Genomic DNA, 23,897 nt, shown 5'->3' with positions numbered 1-23,897 from the left:
CATTCAGTTGCCGCCTGGAAAGCGCTGTCCCTTCGTGTGCTTTGCCTCCCTCAGTGTGTTGTCTCATGCTCTGCCTTTTATCCGTGTGGGGAAGCTTAATGGAAGTAATGTGCGAGTTAGTAATTGCCTGACCATAGTAGTGGGACATGTCAGGTACAATGCTCGGGTATGACTTTTCTCCAAGAGCGGGCTGTATATGTAAAGTGTTTGTGTAGGGAAGGGGGCAATGGGGGTGGGGGTGTAGTTGCAGTGCCCTGGTATCCTACCTGGTAGGATGGCGTAAATGTGTTATAGGGGGGAGGGGGGAACTGCATTGCATCATCAGGTGTCACACTCCCAGAACACCCCTCACTCAAGTGATCCTCTCACCCTAGTCCACCCCCAGGGTCTGGATTCTAAGGCGATGTCAGTGCCCTGGCCCCCTGAAAGTTGCCCTGGGACTAGCGGGTGAGACACCTTTTGGTTTCTCACATAGGTCAGGTGAAAGTAGAAGTTGTGGTGTGGGAGAGCGGAAAGGAGCTGTCCTATCAGGAGTGAGGTACTACATTTAAAAACGTTAGCTCAATATGGAATGTAAAGTCTCCAGGCAGAACCAAACTGGCAAAGTGGCAACCATCGAACCAAAACTTAAAACCTCAAACGGACGGCAGCACAAAATGTTAAGTCTATCTTACACAAAGCAACTATGAGGCAGTGCTTAAATTGGGCTGGTGTTTAGTACGGCTGATCCCTAGGACTTATTTATGAGCACTAGCACTTATCTGAGATTCAGTTACAATATGTGGTGTTTGGCAACTTCATTATTTAAATGTTCACCGTTACTCATAGTCACAAAGTATGAAGAGGGACAGGGGGCAGTTGGCAGAACAAAGACGACAACAACAGGACAGCCAACAGCCAGCAATACCACCATAGCACAAAGTCCAGGGAAAAGGCCCGTTTGAGAAAGCACGTTTTTGACGATTTAAGATCTTGCAGCCATATTTGACAGGCACAGTCTTACATGTCCGCACTCGTCCATCATATTACTACAGGAACATCTCTTTCACTACTACTCAATTATGTTTGAGACAAATCAGGCCTTTGTTATCAGAAGCGAACTGTGCCACGTTAGCGTGAGTAAATGGAGGAGCTAAACAGGACTATTGCAACAACCTCTATGCAGGCCTAACAAAGAAGTCCATTCCAACGCTCCATATCTTAAAAAACGTGGATGCCCATGTAGTTACGAACACCAATAAATAGGCTCACATTACCCGCTCTTGAGAAGGCTACACTGCCTCTAGACCAAGCCAGAATCAAGTTTAAACTTTTTCAAAAGACATTTTGACATCATTCAAGCAGGCTTTAAGATCGTCACTTCACCTCTCTTGATTTCCCAAGGTTTCCGAAGATCAAGGGGATATGGACAATAGTTCGATCATGGGGATTAGGAAAGTCTCCAACTGAATATCAGGGAAATACTGTAACGCTCACCTGGCTCCCACGGAGGCGCTGGTCTGGTCTGGGTTGCTGTGGCCTCTTCAAGCGTGATGCGCAGAATTCGGACCACCGATTGAACAGGACCCCTTAATCTTGCTTGTCTGGCCCGTAGTATGAAGTATGAAGATGCAAAAGTTCAAGTGGGAGCCTCCTTTTATGTTGTTTTTTCCTAACCTGTGATCTGTCCTTTATTTCAGGTGCAGAACAAAGGCGATGCGTTCAGGGGTTAAATTGCTGATGGTAAAATCAGGTGAGTTAGTGATGAGGACGACCCCTCTAAATGTCTTTATAATTCCCCAGTAATGTCTTTTGTCCTTTCCCCATAGGGGCCGGGGTGCGGTACCTGCCAAAGATGCAGCGCCGACCCGAGATGTGGAATGGTTCACCAAGAAAAGCCGGTAAGTAATATGGCTGAACATGTGGCTTTCCTCTTGTGTTCCCTTGCTCACCTTTTGTCTCTTCTTCTCTCCCCTAGGTGCAGAGATGTGGCGACCGGTGCTGAGAGCCGCGATGGAGCCGGGCGGCGTCTCGGGAACAGGTGAGTGAAGCGCGGCGCTGCAGCGAGCAACGCGGTGCTTTTAAATGGAAGTCTTCCTTCAGGAATGCTGGCGTGAAGATTCCGGATGCAGGTAAGAAGGTTGAATAAGTTCTTGGTTTTCACCTTTCTCTTCTCTTCTTTCCTTACAGGTGTTCGAGGCGGTCGTGGCTGGAGTCCAGGTGCAGGAGCAGACACGGTGAGCGTTCAGCTGCTGGGATGCAGAACGCGAAGCACGTGTGGCTGTCCGGGCGTGGCTTAAATAGCCTTGGAAGGAGTTCCAGGTGAGTATTCTTCCCCAGCCCCACCCAAGTAACAAAATAGTTCCTTCAGAAAAATAGCCCCTCCTAAGCCTCATTTGGCTTGGTTCTTCATGCAGCATGGTCTGCATCAGATGAGTGTGCAGCATGGTCTGCTTCAGGTAAGTGCACCAAACACTTCCCCTTATGAGCCTGGCGCCTATGGCGCCAGGACTGATGTCCAACATGAGCCTGGCGCCAACGGCGCCAGGACAGAGTCCAAAGAGCCCCTATAAAGGGCCGCTGGGCTTTTACCCGGGGGCGTGATGCCTGCTCCCGGGGGTGCTGGGCCTGGCCTGGTGCTCCGGGGGTAGGCATCATGACAGCACTCCTTCCCCCCCCCCCCCCCCCCCCCCCCAAGGCCCCTCCCAAGGTCGTTCCCTCAGGAGGTTTCGGTTTGTTCGGGAAATTCCGATGGAACCTTTTTACTAGCCGAGGTGCATGTACGTGGTCGCTGGGTTTCCAAGATCTTTCCCGAGGCCCGTACCCCTTCCAATCAATTAGATAGAAAATGTTCTTCACCTCGAATTCAGGCTCCCCATCTATCTGGATTGGTTCTGGTGGCTTTATTAATCTGGTTCCTGGTTGCACTGGTTTCAAAAGCGACATGAAAAACGGGGTGAATCCGCATGTTAGCTGGTAGATCTAGCTTGACTGTCACTGGGTTAATTATAGCTTTGATCGAGTAAGGGCCTAAATACCTTGGATTAAAAGTCCGAGGTCCCTTGAGCGACTTGATCCCCTATTTGGTATGGAGGCGCCTCCTTTCGATGCAGATCCGCATTCTTTTTGTATTTCCCTTTCGCATGTTGTAAGTGTGCAGTAGCATCCTTGAAGGCTTGAGTAATCGTAGAATGCAAATGGTCCACTGCGGGCATTTCGAGGCTCAAAAGGTGAGCCCAAGTCTGAAGTAAGAGGGTGATGTCCATATAGGGTATAAAAGGGGATCTGACCAGTTCCAGAGTGTATCGAGTTATTGTACGCATATTCAGCCACCCATAAAATATTCTTCCAATTACCCTCCGATTGGTGCAACATACATCGTAGATATTGTTCAAGGGTCTGGCTCGTTCTCTCCGTCTGACCATCGGTCTGTGGGTGGTGGCTGGTTGAGAGTCTTACGTCGATTTGTGCCAGTTGACAACACTTTTTCCAAAAATGAGAAATAAACTGGCTTCCCCGATCGGAGATTAGTATGGACGGGAATCCATGCAGACGGATGATATTTTCGAGGAATTCCTTGGCAAGACCAAAAGCTGAAGGTAATCCTTTCAACGGAATAAAATGGGCCATCTTGGAAAATAAATCCACCACAACCAGAATAGTATTGTATCCATTACAAGAGGGCAGGTCCGTGATAAAATCTAGTGACAAGGTGTGCCAAGGTGCTGGTGGAATGTCTATGGGTTGAAGAAGACCGGCGGGTTTTGTTTTTTGACCTTTGTTTTGGGCGCAAACTCCACAGGACATCACAAAAGATTTAATATCCTTTCGCCAGGACGGCCACCAGAATTGTCGTTTAATTTTTTCCTCTGTTTTGGCAATGCCAGGATGCCCTTCCATCAGAGTATCGTGATGACGGGAAATAATCAGTTCTTGCAATTCCTTTTCTGGCAAAAATAAACGTCCTTGGAAGTAAGGTAAGCCATCGTTGATTGAAAAGTCAGACCCCCTTTTGATCCAATCCTGCAAGGCTGAAGAGTCCAGGAATAGTTTTACCCGTGCTTGAATGTCTTCAAGGGTTTGTAAAGTGGTTATCCCCAAGATTCTTTGTTCGGGAATTATCGGCACAGGTTCTGAGTTTGTGTCCATTTCCCCCATTCCAATTCGAGATAGCGCGTCCGCTTTGCCATTCTTACAGCCGGGACGGTAAGTGATTACAAAATCGAACTCAGCAAAGAATAAAGCCCATCGGAGCTGTCGTGAAGACTGAGCCTTGGCAGTTTTTAAATATTGTAAATTTCGGTGATCAGTGATCACGGTGATGGTATGCCTGGCACCAAGATGATAATGCCGCCAAGCCTTAAAGGCGGACTTAATGGCTAATAATTCCTTATCGGTGATTGCATAATTTATCTCCGGCGGCGAGAACTTTCTGGACCAAAATGCTACGGGGTGCAGTTGGTTGGTTTCGGGGTCTCTCTGAGACAGGACAGCTCCCATGGCTAAGCTGGATGCGTCGGTTTCGACTATATATGGGAGATCAGGACGCGGGTGTTTCAAAATAGGTGCGGACGTAAATTTAGCTTTTAATTCCTGAAAGGCCTGTTCAGCTTCCTCGGTCCATTCAAAACGTTTATTCTTCCGCAAGAGTGCAGTGATGGGTTGCACCACCAGTGAAAATTCCGGGATAAACCTGCGATAAAAATTGGCAAAACCAAGCATGCTTTGGATACCTTTCACCGAACTAGGTGATGGCCATTTGAGGATGGCATCCACTTTCCGTGAGTCCATTCGGACCCCTTTAGGTGTCAGGATGAATCCAAGAAACTCAACCTCGGTGGTATGGAAAACGCATTTTTCCAGTTTTGCAAACAGTTTGTGCTGGCGCAATTTCTCAAGGACGGCCCCGACATGTTTTCTGTGATCTGATTCCGAAGAGGAGTACACCAGAATGTCATCGATATACACGACAACACAGACATCGATGAGTTCCCAAAGGACATCGTTCATGAAGAATTGGAAGGCAGCAGGCGTGTTGCACAACCCGAAAGGCATCACCTGGTATTCGAATAGTCCATATTTTGTACGGAAGGCCGTTTTCCATTCGTCGCCTTCTTTTACTTGTACCAGATGATAAGCCCCCCGGAGATCTAACTTGGTGTATATGCAAGCGTCCTTCACCTGGTCAAGGAGTTCAGGGATCAAAGGCAGAGGGTAACGATTTTTAACAGTTATCTGGTTCAATGAGCGGTAATCGATACAAGTTCTAAGGTCGCCTTCTTTTTTTGGCACAAAGAACAAAGCCGAGGATGCCGGAGACTTTGACGGGCGAATGAAACCATTGGCTAGGTATTGATCTAAATATTGTCTCAAATGCAGATTCTCCGGCTCAGTAAGGGCATAAATCCTGCTACAAGGGGGTTGTGCACCGGGCACCAGATCGATTTGGCAATCGTACGATCTGTGAGGAGGTAACGTGTTGGCCTGTTCCTTTTGGAAGACGTCCTGAAAGTCTTGGTATTCCGGAGGTAGTTGCATGGAGACAGAGGTTACTGATGCTAGACTGATCTTCAGATTTTCTGGGTAGCAGGTTCGTGCACACTCCGGAAAGGTTATTCTCTTCGCTCGCCAATCAATTCGAGGATTATGTGTCTCTAACCAAGGGATTCCGAGAATAACCTGAAACTGTGGAGCCTTGATTACATCAAACACAACTGCCTCCCGATGGCCGTCCGGACCTACAAGTGTCACCTCAGCTGTGGAATGTGTTACCGGTCCCGAGGCAATTTCGGTTCCATCAACTGTGGTGATGACATCTTTGCTGGTTTTAGGACGCAGAGGGAGGTTAATCCTGGAGACCAATTCACGATCCACGTAGTTTCCTATAGCCCCACTATCGATGTATGCCTTTATTGCATGCAACCGCTTAGGCTGTTCCGGATCTACGAGGACCATTGGCACAATGAAATGCGAGGTCTGAGAGTTCGTTTTCAAGCTCGGCAAGCGGACCCCTACGCTTGTCGGGCGGGGTCGTTTCCCGATACAGAGGTTTCATGGATTTTATCAGCGGCTCCTACCACCTTCCTGGGCGGCCTTGCCAGGCAATCTCGTAGACAGTGTCCAGAGGAACCACAATAAAGACATAAGTGCATCTGCCGTCTTCTTTCACGTTCCTTTTGAGTTAAAGGTCCTTTAACTCCTCCGATTTGCATTGACTCAGAGGCTTCAGCCCCCTTGAGGTTAGCGTGGGTCTTGACTAACACCCGGGTCTCAAACTTGGACCGATCTGCTTTTCTGTTTTGCAGTCTGTGATCCAATTGGACTAAGTCTATATATTCTGGGCATTCTTGGGGCGGATTTACAACTTGGGCCAGGACATCTTTAAGTTCTCCGCGTAGACCTCGATAAAATAACGTGATTCTTTTATCCTCTGGCCACCCAGTTTCCACAATTAGTCTATTAAAGGTTGCAATGTAGGAAAGGAGGTCTTGATTGCCCTGTCGCAGAGATAAAAGTTTGTCATCTAGAGCCTGCCCCTGGGAGTGACGAGCAAATAACCTTTCCATGCTTGCTTGAAATCCTTGAAAATCACGAAGAATCGGGTCATCTTGAGTTACCAGTGGAACTGACCAATCGGCAGCACTGCCGCTGAGATATGACAATACAAAGGCTACCTTGGTCTGGTCATTAGGGAAGGCCCCAGGTCCGCACAGGAAATGCAAACGACACTGATTCATGAATACGGCGAATCGTTTGGGGTCCCCAGCAAAGTGTTCGGGTGGGGCCAGCGGCATGTTTCCAGGTAGATTCATCTGCACCGGGTTACTGGAAAGCACAGGAACGGGGTTCCCTCCGGAACCGGGTAAAGGAGTTTGTCCAGCTTGACCTTGCAAAAGCTGTCTAGCCAGGTCATCAGCTCTTTCCTTTGTTACAATCACTTCCCTCCTGAGAGCATTAGTCTCTTGACGAGCGGCGTGTACTTCGGCCCGTAATTCCCCCAGTAGATGGGCCAACTGGTCAGTCTCAGAAGTTTCCATAGCGCCTGGGTGGGAATTTGTAGAAAGGCTTCGCGTTCTGTAACGCTCACCTGGCTCCCACGGAGGAGCTGGTCTGGGTTGCTGTGGCCTCTTCAAGCGTGATGCGCAGAATTCGGACCACCGATTGAACAGGACCCCCAAATCTTGCTTGTCTGGCCCGTAGGAATATCCTTCTGCAGATGAGAAAGGGGATTAACTGTCTGCTGAATAGTGTGCTTGCTCCCCCCTTTCCCCCTTCGTTCTTCTCTCACTTCCTCCAAAAACCCCGGTTTAAGCTCACCTTATGGTTTGGAAGGATGAACTCTCCATCCTGCCTGCTTCTGGTGCAGGGGCGCGCTTTCGTCCAGTTACTTCACTGGTTTTCAGAATGGCGCTGGCAAATCCACTTGACTTTTCTGAGCGATACGCCGTAAGCATGAAGATGCAAAAGTTCAAGTGCGAGCCTCCTTTTATGTTGTTTTTTCCTAACCTGTGTTCTGTCCTTTATTTCAGGTGCAGAACAAAGGCGATGCGTTGAGGGGTTAAATTGCCGGTGATAAAATCAGGTGAGTTAGTGATGAGGACGACCCCTCTAAATGTCTTTATAATTCCCCAGTAATATCTTTTGTCCTTTCCCCATAGGGGCCGGGGTGCGGTACCTGCCAAAGATGCGGCGCCGACCCGAGATGTGGAATGGTTCACCAAGAAAAGCCGGTAAGTAATATGGCTGAAAATTCGGCTTTCCTCTTGTGTTCCCTTGCTCACCTTTTGTCTCTTCTTCTCTCCCCTAGGTGCAGAGATGTGGCGACCGGTGCCGAGAGCCTCGTTGGAGCCGGGCGGCGTCTCGGGAACAGGTAAGTGAAGCGCGGCGCTGCAGCGAGCAACGCGGTGCTTTTAAATGGAAGTCTTCCTTCAGGAATGCTGGCATGAAGATGCCGGATGCAGGTAAGAAGGTTGAATAAGTTCTTGGTTTTCAACTTTCTCTTCTTTCCTTACAGGTGTTCCAGGTTCGAGGTGGGCGTGGCTGGAGTCCAGGTGCAGGAGCAGACACGGTGAGCGTTCAGCTGCTGGGATGCAGAACAACGCGAAGCACGTGTGGCTGTCCGGGCGTGGCTTAAATAGCCTTGGAAGAAGTTCCAGGTGAGTATTCTTCCACAGCCCCACCCAAGTAACAAAATAGTTCCTTCAGAAAAATAGTCCCTCCTAAGCCTCATTTGGCTTGGTTCTTCATGCAGCATGGTCTGCATCAGGTGAGTGTGCAGCATGGTCTGCTTCAGGTAAGTGCACCAAACACTTCCCCTTATGAGCCTGGCGCCTATGGCGCCAGGACTGATGTCCAACATGAGCCTGGCGCCAACGGCGCCAGGACAGAGTCCAAAGAGCCCCTATAAAGGGCCGCTGGGCTTTTACCCGGGGGCGTGATGCCTGCTCCTGGGGGTGCTGGGCCTGGCCTGGTGTTCCAGGGGTAGGCATCATGACAAATACTGTCTCTGTATAAATTGAGAAATTGAAAACTGTGCTGGCTGTAGTTGACTGCTATCCTTTATCTGGATTCTCTTTCTTGACAAGTTTTCATTAAGTGATAACATTCCTCTGGATCGTAGCACCAGTTTACGTAGATCAAATACAACTAAATACTATTTTCTGTGGATAGACGAGTAACATATCACTTATAGAACCAAGATCAGCAATGGGATGTGTTGAAAAAAGTACTTAAAGGAGAGTTCCGGGACTTTTTTTTTATTGTCCCTACGGGTCGGCCATGTGTTTGTAAGCATAAATCGGTAGATCGTAGGAAACTTTCCTATGGACCTTACCCGACTTTTCGCCCATTATCGCACTCGAAATCAGCCTCCATTTTGTGATAATCCTATCATTCCGCCGCATCGACCTGGCTCACCTGCCTTTGCGGCACTAAATCAAATCCCCCGCCCCTGAGCCTGACATCAGCAGACGCGTACTGCCCATTTCAAGCACGTCTCGTGTCAACAATCGCTGCGCCTCAGCTATTGACGTGTTGCCATGGAAATGGCAGGACGCCTCTTTCCCCAATAAGTATAAACGGACCGTTTCACAACATACAGCAGCAGATTTTCGATTCCATTCCTCTCTCTGTGTTACTTTGAGTATTCTGTGACTCGTTTCAGTGCTCTGGTCAGCTACCTTCGCCGCTTGTAGCCCGTGTGAACAGATACCAGTACCACCGCTATAAATTATTTTACTATCTTTACCGCACAATGGCTACAATAATGCCGTATATGTACGAGCCCGAGTACACCGAGGAAGAACTACTGGAAAGGCAAGCACGCGAAAACGATGGGGATTCGGACGGCAGTTGGGAGGACCAGTCAACGGATGAAGAGCCTGGACCATGTCGCATGGACGGCGTCTCCACCTGGTGCACGTGCAATCGGTGCGAGCTAATGCCAACTGAGGAGGAGAACTGCTGCTGCCGTGAAAATTCCGGGTGCTTGGCCTACATTTCGGAAAGCGAGCAAAGTCAGCAGGAAGGCGAGCAAAGTCCGCAATGCATCACCGAGCTGCCAGAGTTCAGGGAAGCCTGCCTCTCACGGACAGTGTTGAGGATGATGATGGTGCTTATGCACGAACTTCGTGGCACTGTTCGTCCGCGTAATCCGAGTAACGAGTAAGTATACTCTGTTTGTGATGTCAGTGATGCCACCACTATTTCATGGTCGTCTCCCACATATAAAATTACATTTACATATCATTCGAACGCATGTAAATTGGTTCCATATAGTGCATTTTCTAGATATAATTTTTTTCTAAGGAAAATGACATGTGTTACCTGAATCGACATTGATAAGAAAGTTTGGTCAGTTTAATACAGTTTGCATCTTTTTTTTTCACAGGTGGTACAGGCTGGTGGCCTATCGTTGCTTCACTTGGTGGCTTCACGGGAGGCTCGGACACCGCGTTCGGAGAGTAATACCTGCCTGTGCGGTACTTGCCATTAGACAACATTTCCCCAGTGACAGTGGACAATACCGCGGATTTTCCCTCGATGTGCTGCAACCTCAACTTTACAATGTCTAATGTTTATTATTTATGTTTAATTAAAATCTAAAATAAAGCCCAACATATATTTTAACAATGGTTGTTTTGATTTTTTAAATGAATCTAGTGTATATTCTCCTGGGAGGGTGAGGTATTTATAAACTCACCCCCCTGCCTTCCATGTAGTAGATCCTGCAGCCATCCTCTTACATTCAGTTAGATGGCCTCTCCTTGGTGAGGCCCTGCGGCAAACGGGTCTTGTCTGCACGACCACCGCCCCGATCCACCCCCCGCCTTATCAAAGGCAGTTCGCACCGGGGTACTTGAGCTGCTGGCAAGTGGAGCTGTCAGGGAGCGATAAAGGCCAAGAGGTGCCAAAGACCATGTACACTTCAAAGTGGTCTATAGAGCATGGGTTTGTTGTTCCCATGTCTACCTCCAGACCCCGTGTCTCCTGCCAAGCATCCCCCTCACGCTGGACGGCCCCCTGCAATCCACATAAGTGTGTCTCCATTCACGAGTCTTCCTGTGTCTTGTCTGCACGACCACCGCCCCGATCCACCCCCCGCCCTATCAAAGGCAGTTCGCACCGGGGTACTTGCGCTGCTGGCAAGTGGAGCTGTCAGGGAGCGATAAAGGCCAAGAGGTGCCAAAGACCATGTACACTTCAAAGTGGTCTATAGAGCATGGGTTTGTTGTTCCCATGTCTACCTCCAGACCCCGTGTCTCCTGCCAAGCATCCCCCTCACGCTGGACGGCCCCCTGCAATCCACATAAGTGTGTCTCCATTCACGAGTCTTCCTGTGTCTTGTCTGCACGACCACCGCCCCGATCCACCCCCCGCCCTATCAAAGGCAGTTCGCACCGGGGTACTTGCGCTGCTGGCAAGTGGAGCTGTCAGGGAGCGATAAAGGCCAAGAGGTGCCAAAGACCATGTACACTTCAAAGTGGTCTATAGAGCATGGGTTTGTTGTTCCCATGTCTACCTCCAGACCCCGTGTCTCCTGCCAAGCATCCCCCTCACGCTGGACGGCCCCCTGCAATCCACATAAGTGTGTCTCCATTCACGAGTCTTCCTGTGTCTTGTCTGCACGACCACCGCCCCGATCCACCCCCCGCCCTATCAAAGGCAGTTCGCACCGGGGTACTTGCGCTGCTGGCAAGTGGAGCTGTCAGGGAGCGATAAAGGCCAAGAGGTGCCAAAGACCATGTACACTTCAAAGTGGTCTATAGAGCATGGGTTTGTTGTTCCCATGTCTACCTCCAGACCCCGTGTCTCCTGCCAAGCATCCCCCTCACGCTGGACGGCCCCCTGCAATCCACATAATGCCACGACATATACACGTCATTCATTCACAAACACACCCCTGGTTCGAATTCTTTATAACCCACTTCATATTTCTAATGAGAACTTCTTTGCGCTTTGCTAGTCAACCCGTGAAGGTGCTGGTTATCTGCTCTTCGTCTCTGTGAACTTCCGTGACCACTTTGAGCAAACTCGTCAGTTTGCAACCTGTGAACTGCTCCCTGTTCTACGACAAGAAACTACTCTGATCCCTGCATCTAACTGTTTGTTCGTCAAGGTAAGTCCATGTACCATAATCATTTTGCGTCCAATTTTTTAATTTATATCTATTTGCTAGTAGTCATCAAATTGCATCCATGTTTTCTTTTCGTTCACGACAGTACATGCAAGGAACTAGTCACATGTTCTGAGTTTAGTCAAATTACTTTTTCTATTTTTTGAAAGTTATTGAAATACTTATCCGCATGTGAATAACGTGTATAGTTCCAAGAACCAAAACGGACCTTGCATTGAACCTTTTATGTGTCATTTACTGTTTTAACACATTGGTATTCATAGAGAATTGTTGATCTTTACTTTTCAGAACTTTCCATAATGCCTGCCTGTTCCATTGGCGGTTGCCCTTCGAAGACCCATAACAAATCTGAAGGTACTATAATGCATGTTTTCCCTAAGACAATAGATCAGATAAGAGAATGGGTCCGATATTGCGGATATCCAGCCTCTGAGCTAGAAAGTAGAGTCCTAGAAGTCTTTGCGGACAAGAGGGGTGATCGATACCGCATCTGCAGCAGGCACTTTAGCCCAGACATGTACTCCACATCATTGCTAATAAAGAAGAAAACACCGCGAGCGAGGCGAAAATTGCTCTCAACCGCTATTCCCACTCTATTCGTCCACATCCCTCCACTGGTGAGTCAAGTTTACGTATTTATCTCTCGGCCTTGCGGTAGTGTGTAGCATTAGCTAACAATAATTTCCCCATTTATGTATCCACTCAATATGAAGGCGGAAGATTCTCCATCCGTGTCGTTATTGCAGTCATCAGCCACTTCAAGCGCCTATCGGGTAATCTTACTTAGCTATTCTGACACTGACTTGTTTTAGGCATGTAAATCAATAGTTTTAATTGATCGTGTAATTATTTTACCTAATGGTACACCCTTGTACTCGTCCTCTAGTCTTTGTTTTCAGTTATAATTATTGTTATCCAAAATAATGCAAGTACTGTCTTTCAGGGAGATGCTGAGGAGTCCAACGCATTGACGACAACCGTAGATGTCACTCAGATGCTCGAGGTACGTTTCCGGACAGTTCCATCGATGGAGATCATCAGATCTTGCATTCTTGTAGCGTGATTGTTACACACAATGTTTCTTTCGTTTTTAGCCATTGATATGTCCTTCTGTCGTCGCCCTCCTATTTGTCTTCTTTTTTCAATATTGTGTTCATTACTAATGAAAGTCCTATGTTTCAGGGAGTCGATGGAGCATTAGTCCAAGTAGAAGGGGGAGCATGCAGTTACGGGTCGGCGCAACAGCTTGCAGAAGTGTGCACCGCAGTTACATCGTCCCTTGATGTTCTTATGCATTTCGAGGTATGGATACTGACAGTTCGATCAAGCGAAATCATATGACGTGATTACATCCGCTATACTTCCTTCTTTATTAACGCAAGTACTATGTTTCAGGGAGATGACGGAGCTTCTTCTACAAGAACATCACCCCTAGTAGTTGATGCAGATCTCTGGGTGGTGACACTTCCAACGATCGAGCAAATCGAATCATATTTACATATCCATTATTTATTTTAGACAACTGATCATTTGTGCAGGTCTATTTAGATGAGCCGTTGACGCCTGCTCAAAGTTTATGTTCTTTTTTAACAAAATAGAAAAGCATACTAATGCAATTACTGTGTTTCAGGGAGTTGCTGAAGCGTCATCTTCAATAATATCATCAATGGAAGTCTATGCGGAGCCCGAGGTATGGATCTTGACAGTTCAATCTAACTAGATCAACAATGCGTGAACTATTGTCGTTTGAATGTTCTACACAATGCGTTCATTCGTGTTTTGCTATTGAGATGTACGTATGGGTATTGGTCCCCAAGTACATTTTGTGTTTTCAATATTATTATACATACTAATGAAAGTTCTATGTTTCAGGGAGTCGATGGAGCCTCAGTGAGTGATGGATGTGCTTATCATGAAAATATAGTCGTTGCAGCGCGAGAGGAAGTGGAGACATGCACACACGAGTCGGAGCAACAGCGTCCAGATGTTGAAGTTCGAGGCAAGAAAGTTTCAAAGAAAAGAAAGCAAAAGAAGGTTAGTGTCCTGTTCACTATATTATGTTGTCTTTCACTGTCAATAGTTCAATACTGTAAGTTGTGTTTAAACTGAACATCCCTTTTCTAATCTGTCCTCTAGTTGCGAGTGGGTGTAAGAACTAGATCTACACAGACAGTGAAGCGAACGAGAGATGTTGCTTGTCAAACCTTTTGGCAGGGACTTGAGACTGGAGATGCATCGTGCCAATGGGAAGAATATGAAGTGATTGACAACGGAGCTATACCACCACCAGCCATTGATAGTGAATGTCCTCCTGGTAGTTTGGATGCAGTCGGAGATCAATTCACAGAATTCACACCCGCAAAAAATAAGAGCGCGCGAAAGTTGAAGACATTGTTTTTTTCTCCCATCTCCGGACAAGGAACAGATGTTGCAATGGAAGAGAATGACGTGGACGACAATGAAACACCATCAATATCACTCAGCATAGCGGAAGACGATATCAGAGATTGTACCTTTCATGCGAGTGACATGTCCTCAACGTTACAGGCCGAACCAGCTGGGATGCAGAGTGACAGTATAAGGAAAGAGGCCAAATTCATTGTATTCGATAGCTGTTTGATGGATATTATTATGATGATGAAATGTGGGCATTCGGTTGGTGGGGAAGTATGTGGGGAGCCATTGATTAATGTGACTCGTGCAATTCGAGGCACTAACCTTAAAATACATGCCACCTGTACACAATATCATCCGTTCGCATGGTCTGCACAACCCATGCTGGGGCAACTGCCAGCAGGCAATCTACTTTGTGCAGCGGCCGCACTTTTTAGTGGTTCAAGTTTTAAAAAGTTACAGTATTTCTTTCAGTTTGTGGGAATCCATTTCATTGCGAAAAGTCAGTTCTACAAATACCAAACCGATTATCTATTTCCAGCCATCAGCGAAGCTTGGAGAATGGAAAAAATGTCAATGGAAAGTACATTCGCGGGCAAACGCTTCAGGCTAGCCGGTGATGGACAGTGCGACAGCCCAGGATTTTCAGCCAAGTACTGCACCTACCACTTTCAGGACATGGAAAGTAAGAAAATTGTGAGTTCGGTGGTCGTGCAGGTGTCACAAAGTACATCCTCAGTGGCCATGGAGAAAGTTGGCTTTGTAGCATCATTGCAAGAACTACAATCGCGGGGAATGGTGATCGACCTGATAGCCACGGACAGACACGTTTCAATTGCCAAGACAATGAGAGAACAGTACAAAAATATAAATCACCAATTTGACGTTTGGCATCTTGCAAAATCAATCAATAAAAAATTGTCGGCTGCAGGTAAAAAAAAAGAATTGCAAGGTATTTCACAGTGGTCCAAGTCAATCAGCAACCATCTTTGGTGGAGCTCAAAAACATGTGAAGGGTCGTTGGAAATTCTACTGGAAAAATGGCGGTCAGTAATGTTGCACTGTAGCAACGTACATCGATGGTCGACAAATGAACATTTCCACAAATGTGAACATGGCCATTTGTCCACAGAGGAGGCACGGAAGAAGAAGTGGTTGATTCCTTCATCACCCACTCACAAGGCCATTGAAAAGATTGTATTTGATAAAACTATAACAAGAGATTTGAGGGGACTCACGGAATTCTGCCACACAGGAGATTTGGAGGTGTTCCACAATATGTGCCTAAAGTACAGGCCCAAAAGATTGCATTTTGGCATGGAAGGCATGATAAATCGGACTCTTCTAGCGGTCTTGGCACATAACCATAATGTTGGCCGTCAACAAAGTAGGACGACCGGAACTTTAGGGACGCTTCGCTACAATAAGGCCTTCACTAAAAGAAGTAAACAATGGGTGATCAAACCAGTGTTTGAGGATATGCAATATGAGTTTATTGAGAGACTTATCGTAGATGTCCTCGATAGGCACATACATGGAGTGGTGAACGAACCTATGCAGGGGACAACTGCATTGCCACCCAACATTGCCTCTGTTCCATGTCCACCTAAAGCAGAGCTCATTGAGAAATACACATCACGGTTTAAATGATTGTAATTTGATTGTCTGTTCTCTCGAGTCTCCTCATGTTGCAGGCCCATTGCAATTAAACCAAACAGTAATATAAATCATTTTTACAAAAATTATAGAATGTTTCCGTATTACAAACACATGGCCGACCCATAGGGACAATAAAAAAAAAGGCACGCAGACAAGATGTCCCTAAAACTAACTGCAGCTAACTAGAAATGTGTGCTCGCTCAAAGTGAAGGTCAGCTGCTTTGATGTTTTGCTCGGGTGGCGGAACGGCCCACGACCCAATATAAGGTTCTATTGTGATTTGACCTTGACAGGCCGGGACCATCCTGAAAGACTAAGAAAAGATAATGAATAAAAAATCAGAAACGAAACGATGAGCCACGTTCATTAGAAGAAGTAACGTCGGCAAAGAAGGAGTGGTGTTTCGGGTCTGCCCTACACAGAGACACAATGGAAAATGCAAATATAATGTAAGTAACTTTTGATGAGTTTATACCGCAATTTCATTACTATACAGTGGCTTTAAAGACGGGTTCAGTTGTACTTGTTCGTTCTATGTGGCATATTGTTTTCTACCGCGCACTATCTTGAGGAGAAACATCTGCTTTTACTGAAGCACCTCAAAACCTTCCTCTTTGCTTCTGCTTTCTCTCTCCCTCTCCCCTGCTACAACTGGTCCACTGTCTGCGACCTCGGTCCTGGGCCCTTCCACTCTCCACCTGCACTGCCTCCCTGTCAACCCCTGCACTGGGGGACTGTCTCAGTATCCTACAGCCCCCCCTTCCCAGCACTTGTTCTGCACTTACCTTGCACTTGCCACCAGCTGGCCCTATTTATTTATTATTTTATGCTACTTACCTTGTACTCCACTCCCCCCCCCCTCCATGCCTCGCCACGCCTTTAAACACTTGTGTACACCCAGTAGCGCTGTCCTCGCTATGAAATGAATAATTTTAATAAGGATCTGATGGTGAGACTAATTTCATTTTTTATGTTTTTAGGTACATCATTCACTACTGTCTGTGTCACGAGTACCAGACACCGGCGGACGGCTTCTACAGCCGCCAGTTGCTTCTCCGCGTGAACAACGTTACCACCCTGACCATTTTATGGGACGATCGCCAAGTACAAGTATGCCCTTACGCGGTACTAACGGTTAGATGCAACATACCTACCGTTGTGGTGGCCTAGTGCCTCGTTGTTGGAACAGCCATGCGATTATCAGTGCGACCGAAGAGCTTATTTTTATCGTAAACCAACACCCTGTGTACTGCACACGAACATCGCTTCCCTCAAGACGAACTAATTTGGATCGAGAGCAAAGAAAAATGCAAATCGCTGAATATTCTCTAAACATTTGATGTCCAATAAACGTACTTTGCCAAATGTACAATCTTGCCGTTTGCTTTTAAACCACGGTTTCACATTCCGAATTGTGGCGCTGTATTGTGAGATGCTCTAAGACCCTGTGTACAGCAAAGGACCATCGCGTTCCTCAATACGAACTTTTTGGAACGTGAGCAAATAAAAATGTAAATCGCTGAATATTCTCTAAACATTTGATGTCAAATAAATGTACTTTACCACATTTACAATCTTGCGGTTTGATTTCAAAGTACAGTTTCATATTCCGAATTGTGGCGCGCTGTATTGTGAGCTGATCTGTGTTGATTTCCGGGGTCTGTGTGGAGTCGCGTAGAAGACGCCTGGGCGCGTTTGCCTATGCAGCTCAGTCACGTCACGGATAGAGGCGGGGAATATGAATGTTTTGATAAAGTCTGTTTCAGGGGCGGGGGATTTGATTTAGTGCCGCAAAGGCAGGTGAGCCAGGTCGATGCGGCGGAATGATAGGATTATCACAAAATGGAGGCTGATTTCGAGTGCGATAATGGGCGAAAAGTCGGGTAAGGTCCATAGGAAAGTTTCCTACGATCTACCGATTTATGCTTACAAACACATGGCCGACCCGTAGGGACAATAAAAAAAAAGTCCCGGAACTCTCCTTTAAAGATTTGGTGTCTCATTTTCATACACAACTACAAGGTAATGTATTGGTAAATGGCAGCAACTGCAGCGCTACTCACCTGTGTGCCCCACAGCAATCACGACCGTCCCAGAGCAATCAAACCCCCCTCGTCCCCCACCCAGGCAATTCAACCACACCCCAAGGGTGGGCAGGCAATTGCACCCCAGGCAGCCGCCTGTTCGCCCAGGCCAAGAAACGGGCCTGCCTGTGTGGACCAAAGGGTCAGAAAAGGAGTTGAGAGTGCTCTATTTTGGTGGCTGGATGATCCAGAGCCCTGCATCTTTGGATTTAATGAGAGGAGAGAAGGTAAGAAGCTGTGGACTAGTCTCTGGGAATCTAGACCGATTTTCGAACAGACAGGGAGTTGGTTGCATTTGTAGAATTGGGGTAAAGTCACATTTCAGGCTGAATGGCATACTTACCAGTGCTACAACTGCATCAGCGTCAAAAAGAAACCTACATTTTTCAAAAGATCACTTTTTCTCTAAAAGGCCAATGTGCTTCATGGGCTATGGAATGAAAGCTGAGAGGAACTGTGTGTTGGAGAGAGTGCCCAACACCATATTTACATAGTACCTGAATTGCAACACTATGCTCAGGCCAATCCTTCTCCCTGCATTAGGATGCAAGACTGGCCTGACTCACCAGGAAGACGGGAGTTTTCCCAGTAGGCCTCTGAAGATGTGTGTGTGGCCCATTTCAACATGATTCCCCCACCCCCTTGCTTAGAGCAGAAAGCAGTCTGAGGTACCCGTGGGGGGGGGGGCATACGTTACAATTGAGATAAAGATATGGTTAATAGACGCCAATTATCACGAGATGGCGAGCCAGTAGGGAGCTCAAACACTAAATAGCTGTGAATCCTTTGTAAGCACGTGGCTGATGGGGAGGAACCACTGTTGAAAGAAAAGGAGGTGATAACACTTTTCTTTTCCCAGTGGAAGTGATGGCTGGACAGGGTCCAGCAAACGAAGCTTGCAAGGCGAGCGCTGCAAAGCGCACACTGTATGCTCCTGAACACAAGTGATACATAAAGGAATATATTGCTGTGTTATTAAGACTACTGACTGGCAATATGGGGCATAGCTCTAAACTCACACGCTTTTGGTGGGTGTTACCCACATTTGAAACCATTTTTTTCACCCGCCAAGCTCCTTACACGACCATTCACTTTAATGAGCTCTCACCCGGCCAAAACAAAATCTGCTGTTTTCACCCACCCACAGGACTAAAAAGGTTGAGAAGTGTGAGGAAGTTACTGCTCCCCCGCCCCCTTTTCTCGAGGCACCTTTAATTTTAAAAAGTTGAAAGGCCCTGATGCAGTCCCTGCAGACAATGCATCCACAGCCGTTCACAGCTGTTAGCAAACAAGCATAATTCTCTTAGTCGCGGTAGGTTACAGAGATTTTGTGTGTTTTCTCTCACTATCTTTGTTGCATGCTGACCCTCATCAGTGCGTGTCAGGATTGTTCATTTATTTGTGCTACAGTGACACAAAAACAGAAATCTCTGTAACCTTCCAAGGCTGGAGATACGAGAATTGTGTTAGTTCTCACTGCAGTGTTGCCCTGCTAACACCCTTGCAGTCTGCAGTGACATTCCAAGTAACCTTCGGGATGCCTGCCTCCTACCTCCCATCCTGGACAGCTGGAACTTTTTCACCAGTCAGTAACCCATAAACAACCCTCCATTGTGATAGCACCAGGCAGTTTCACATCACCAAAGTCATAGAGCAGAGTCAGCATGTTATCGTGCCAGCAGCCCGAATTGCTGAGGCCTAATATTATTGTACGAGCAGCAATAAGGGCCTAGTGTCATAATACTGTTTGTTAGCATTCAATCCACTAAGTTAGTGAAATATCCAAGCTACAACAGTAAAAGAAAGAAATATAAAATGAAGGAATATACTTGTGGTCCCAGGCAAGTTAGGTATGCACAGAAACATGATCCATTTGGACAGAGCTTAACTATTTAGGTTGGAAGGAGCTAATGTTCTTTTTTAGTTTGGTCCATTAGGTGGTGCCTAAGCGGCACCTGTAAGCTAAAACGTTTGCATTGAAATACAGGTATTAAGGAGATGGCCTAACTGCAGCTGTAAATGTCTACTGGTGTAATAAAGATGTCTTCATTACACTTGATTAAGATCTCTTACATAGATTGAAATAATGTTAAAAAATACAGCACGACAAAGCCAATTGTTTTTACTTCCGTATTAGAGAAGCATTTGCCAGGTTCTGACTTATGCCCAGTTAATCGCTCGATTATTTTCCAGCTGGTGTGATTTTAAGGCCAAGTAATACCATATCACTGCCCAACAAATACCTATGGCCAGTGCTTAAGTGGGCTGGGGCTCGGCCCCCGGTCTCACCACAACATTGGCAGGGCACATTATCCCACCACAGCCGCGCCGGGAGATGCGCCTGCCATTAAGTCAGGCAAGCTGACAGAAGTGCCAGCCAGCAAGACGATGTGACTGGCTGGTACTTCTGTCAGTCAATGTAAATTCCTCTGGTGACCCAAAGGAAGTTACTGTCCCTTTGTTTCCTCAACCCCTCCCCAGGTCGCCAAGGCGTCTTTAACCCTCAGCAAACCTGGGGATTCCTTGGCATATTTCGAGGTTTATAAAAGATGGCTTGAAAAGTACACAATTCAAGCCATCTTTGATAAAGCTTTGCCGGCAGGCAAAAACACCTCAGGCTTTGTTCACCATCAAAGCTTTATAGAAGATGGATTGTGTACTTTTCAAGTAATCTGTTATAAACATAGAAATGATGGCTTGAAAAGTACACAAACTATAAATTATGCACACAAATATATAAATCTTATATATTTGTATGCGTGATTTGTGTACTTGTGCCAACTTTTATAAACATAACATATGTCTAGGTTTATAAAAGATGGCTTGGATAGTACACAAACCATAGTATAGTACGCATACAAATATAAAAATGCTTACATGCATTTATATATAAGTTTGCGTATCTTACTATGGTTTGTGTACTTTCTAGGCCACGCCCATCCCAAAAGCCACGCCCCCAAATGAGGGCTCCCGCCCCTTGATTTCTTACCCTCGCCCCTTGATTTCTTACCCCACTTTAAACACTGCCTATATCATACCTAAAAAAAAGCATAAAACGGTTGTTTCTAATGATCATTGCAGAACTTCCAAAGTTGTCGTGTGTAGCCCGGCAGTTTTGAAAAATGGTTCAGACAAAAATATAAGTTATGCATCTGTAATGACTGAATAGCGAGTCCACCAATAAACTAAAAAGACGCTGCCGTCCATCAGACGGGGAGTGGCACAGGCGAGTCCTTTTCAAGTAATCCGTTATAAACATAGAAATGATGGCTTGAAAAGTACACAAACTATAAATTATGCACACAAATATATAAATCTTATATATTTGTATGCGTACCTTAATATGATTTGTGTACTTGTGCCAACTTTTATAAACATAACATATGTCTAGGTTTATAAAAGATGGCTTGGATAGTACACAAACCATAGTATAGTACGCATACAAATATAAAAATGCTTACATGCATTTATATATAAGTTTGCGTATCTTACTATGGTTTGTGTACTTTCTAGGCCACGCCCATCCCAAAAGCCACGCCCCCAAATGAGGGCTCCCGCCCCTTGATTTCTTACCCCACTTTAAGCACTGCCTACATCATACCTAAAAAAAAGCATAAAACGGTTGTTTCTAGTGATCATTGCAGAACTTCCAAAGTTGTCGTGTGTAGCCCGGCAGTTTTGAAAAATGGTTCAGACAAAAATATAAGTTATGCATCTGTAATGACTGAATAGCGAGTCCACCAATAAACTAAAAAGACGCTGCCGTCCACCAGACGGGGAGTGGCACAGGCGAGTCCTTTTCCACCCGTTGGCTGTGGCTCGAAGGTGCAAAGAAATCAGCTCCAACCCGATCGGAGGCCGCGGGGACTTGCTACGTACTGACATCTCAGTAGGGGGAACGGTGTACTGCGATGGGACTCCCCGAGCACTGGGTGTACACATTTGGCCGTTATCCCACTCTTTCCACCTCCCACGAAGGTTTCCCCAAGTATTTAGAGGCAACTACAGTCGCTACCTTAGACTTCCTCTTCCCCTGCATGGCTGCGTTTTTGTTCTCGTTGTTCGAATCTCGCGTCGTGGCCATCAACTGCCAAGCCCTACTACTTCCGGAAATTCCCCCAAGATGACGTTAGGTAAACATAGAGCGTCTGATGAGAGACACAGAGGAAGGACAGAAATACGTAATCACTGCCTTCTCGCAGTAAACGTCGCTTGTTAGACATTCAAGAGTATTTTTAATTAGATTGTAATAAACAAACAGAAGCTTGGGTAAAAGTACTACGAGCGTAGTAAATTAATTGTATAAAATAATGATTCATATATGTATGCTCAGTCTGTATACAGAGGATAAACAGAGTACCTTATATCGGAGGGAAAAATAGCTTAATATGGACATATGCTAATAAGTACAATATTCTCTTATGTTTCAATTGTGGGGGCCCCTTATCGATGTAAATATAAATTCAACATGGCTGGCCTGTTCAGCGGAGTACACCATATTGGCGTTTCCTTTTCATAGAGCTGGAAACCGTTTTAAAACAAGCATTGGCAGAGCCAATATGTCTGGCTTTGCAAACTGATTTTGAAATGCTTGTTTTTAAAAATCGGCACCTTTTTTTTTGACCAACCATGACTTCAAGGACTCCCCTCAATTTAAGGATGTTTGTAATAAGTTTAGCCAGTGCAGTTGTTCACCACTATTGGGACTTTGATTTTGACTTTGAATTCTGCATGCATTTTATCACTTTAAGTATACATGCAGTGCTTTAAGTGGGGTAAGAAATTCAGATTTTCAACACATTCGTTCCAGAAAGTCATAATTCTCTTAGAGACACAGAGGCGAAGGCTTATGCTTCTCTTTCACAGACAGCCAACCCTCTGGATTTATGTGGGAACTTGCGATTTTGAAATTAAGTCATTCTACCCCCAATCTTCCTCCGAGGTGCCTCAGAATGGTGGCATGTAGGCTTTCATATTTACTACCCAAGCAGCAATGAACAAACCAATAATATGAATGGTAACAAAGATCCAAACTACAGGGGGGCTTGGCTACAGTGCCATGGAATAGGAAGTGACTCCAAGGTGCTCCTGCTGACCCTACAAGATCCTGAAGAAAATATGTGCTCAAAGCTGGCTGCTATGTGAGATTTTGGACCCACTGAAGCATGAATATACGAGGCACGACATGGTCTGAAACCTGCTGAGAATCGTTGCATTTGCAAAACACGATGAGCTGCAGAAAAGTTGGGGCACAAAGAAGGGTTCGGCAGGATAGCTCAGCGGCAACATGCTCGCCTTAGAAGCAAGACGTCACAGAGCAACACAGGTTCGATCCCCAGGTCCGCGCTTAGAAACCTCTGGGTATTAAGCGTGTTATAAATAACCAATCATATCATTTCATATCCGACGAGCTATGGCACAGAATGAAAGAGGGCTGATATGTATGCAGGCAAAATCACATCCAGACTGGCCGTAAACACTGGGAAGCTCGCCAGCTGTACCACACAACGTTAGCAGCAATAGACCCTCTGTTGCGCTAATACGAAGAGCTGCCGATACAAACAGACAGAAATAATAAATAAAAAAAATCAGAGGAGCAGCTACGGTGGGCACATGGTATCCTGGCTAGTGCCCCATAGTATCACTGGGCTAATGGAGTTCCGAATATAGGAACGGGAGCAAATACATTGTCTGGCGCACCGGCAAGTCGTGTCGGAGAGGACGAGAGCGCGACAGCTGAAATGACAAGAAGCATCTCGGAACGAAAAGCCAGAAGTCGGTGACTGAAAGAAGATATGTGCTGCGACTCCACTGGGAGCGCTGCTATTTGCATACTTGGTACTTGGCAGAGGGATACAGTATCAAACACGAACACAGAGTAATTCTGGGCATTATAACACTGTTCAATTGACGAGGTAGCAGGATGCTATGAATTCCCAAGTACGCTGGAAGCATGGTTTTACCATAACACTGGCTGAGAGAGCTGTATACAGGTGAAGGCCAGGCAGAATAAATAGATGCTGAATGCACGTTAAGAGACAGCCGCCCGACTGACACAACCTATGTGTATATGGAGAAGGTAAGTGCTACGGTGTGAAACGAAGCAGCACTACCCCAGAAAAGATTGGGAGGCTCGGTTAGAAGGT

General features: G+C 46.3%; 1 protein-coding gene across 5 annotated transcripts in view; it reads right to left on the bottom strand.

The window, feature by feature from the left end:
- Positions 1-21,867, bottom strand: part of ARL14EP (ARF like GTPase 14 effector protein) — a 153,150-nt gene extending 131,283 nt beyond the window's left edge. For 2 of the 5 annotated variants that reach the window (XM_069623530.1, XM_069623532.1), the window contains exon 1: positions 21,767-21,860. The gene's annotated coding sequence lies outside the window, so the exon portion shown is untranslated. Of the gene's footprint in view, positions 1-21,766 lie in introns of all 5 variants that reach the window. The other 3 variants (XM_069623531.1, XM_069623533.1, XM_069623534.1) reach the window with 3 other exon arrangements.
- Positions 21,868-23,897: the final 2,030 nt, after the last annotated feature.

Source organism: Ambystoma mexicanum, chromosome 11, assembly GCF_040938575.1.
Source record: "Ambystoma mexicanum isolate Mex_15411 chromosome 11, UKY_AmexF1_1, whole genome shotgun sequence".
NCBI classification, from domain to species: domain Eukaryota; kingdom Metazoa; phylum Chordata; class Amphibia; order Caudata; family Ambystomatidae; genus Ambystoma; species Ambystoma mexicanum.
The sequence above is the reverse complement of the archived record's forward strand: the minus strand, read 5'-3'. Positions and strand labels throughout refer to the sequence as shown.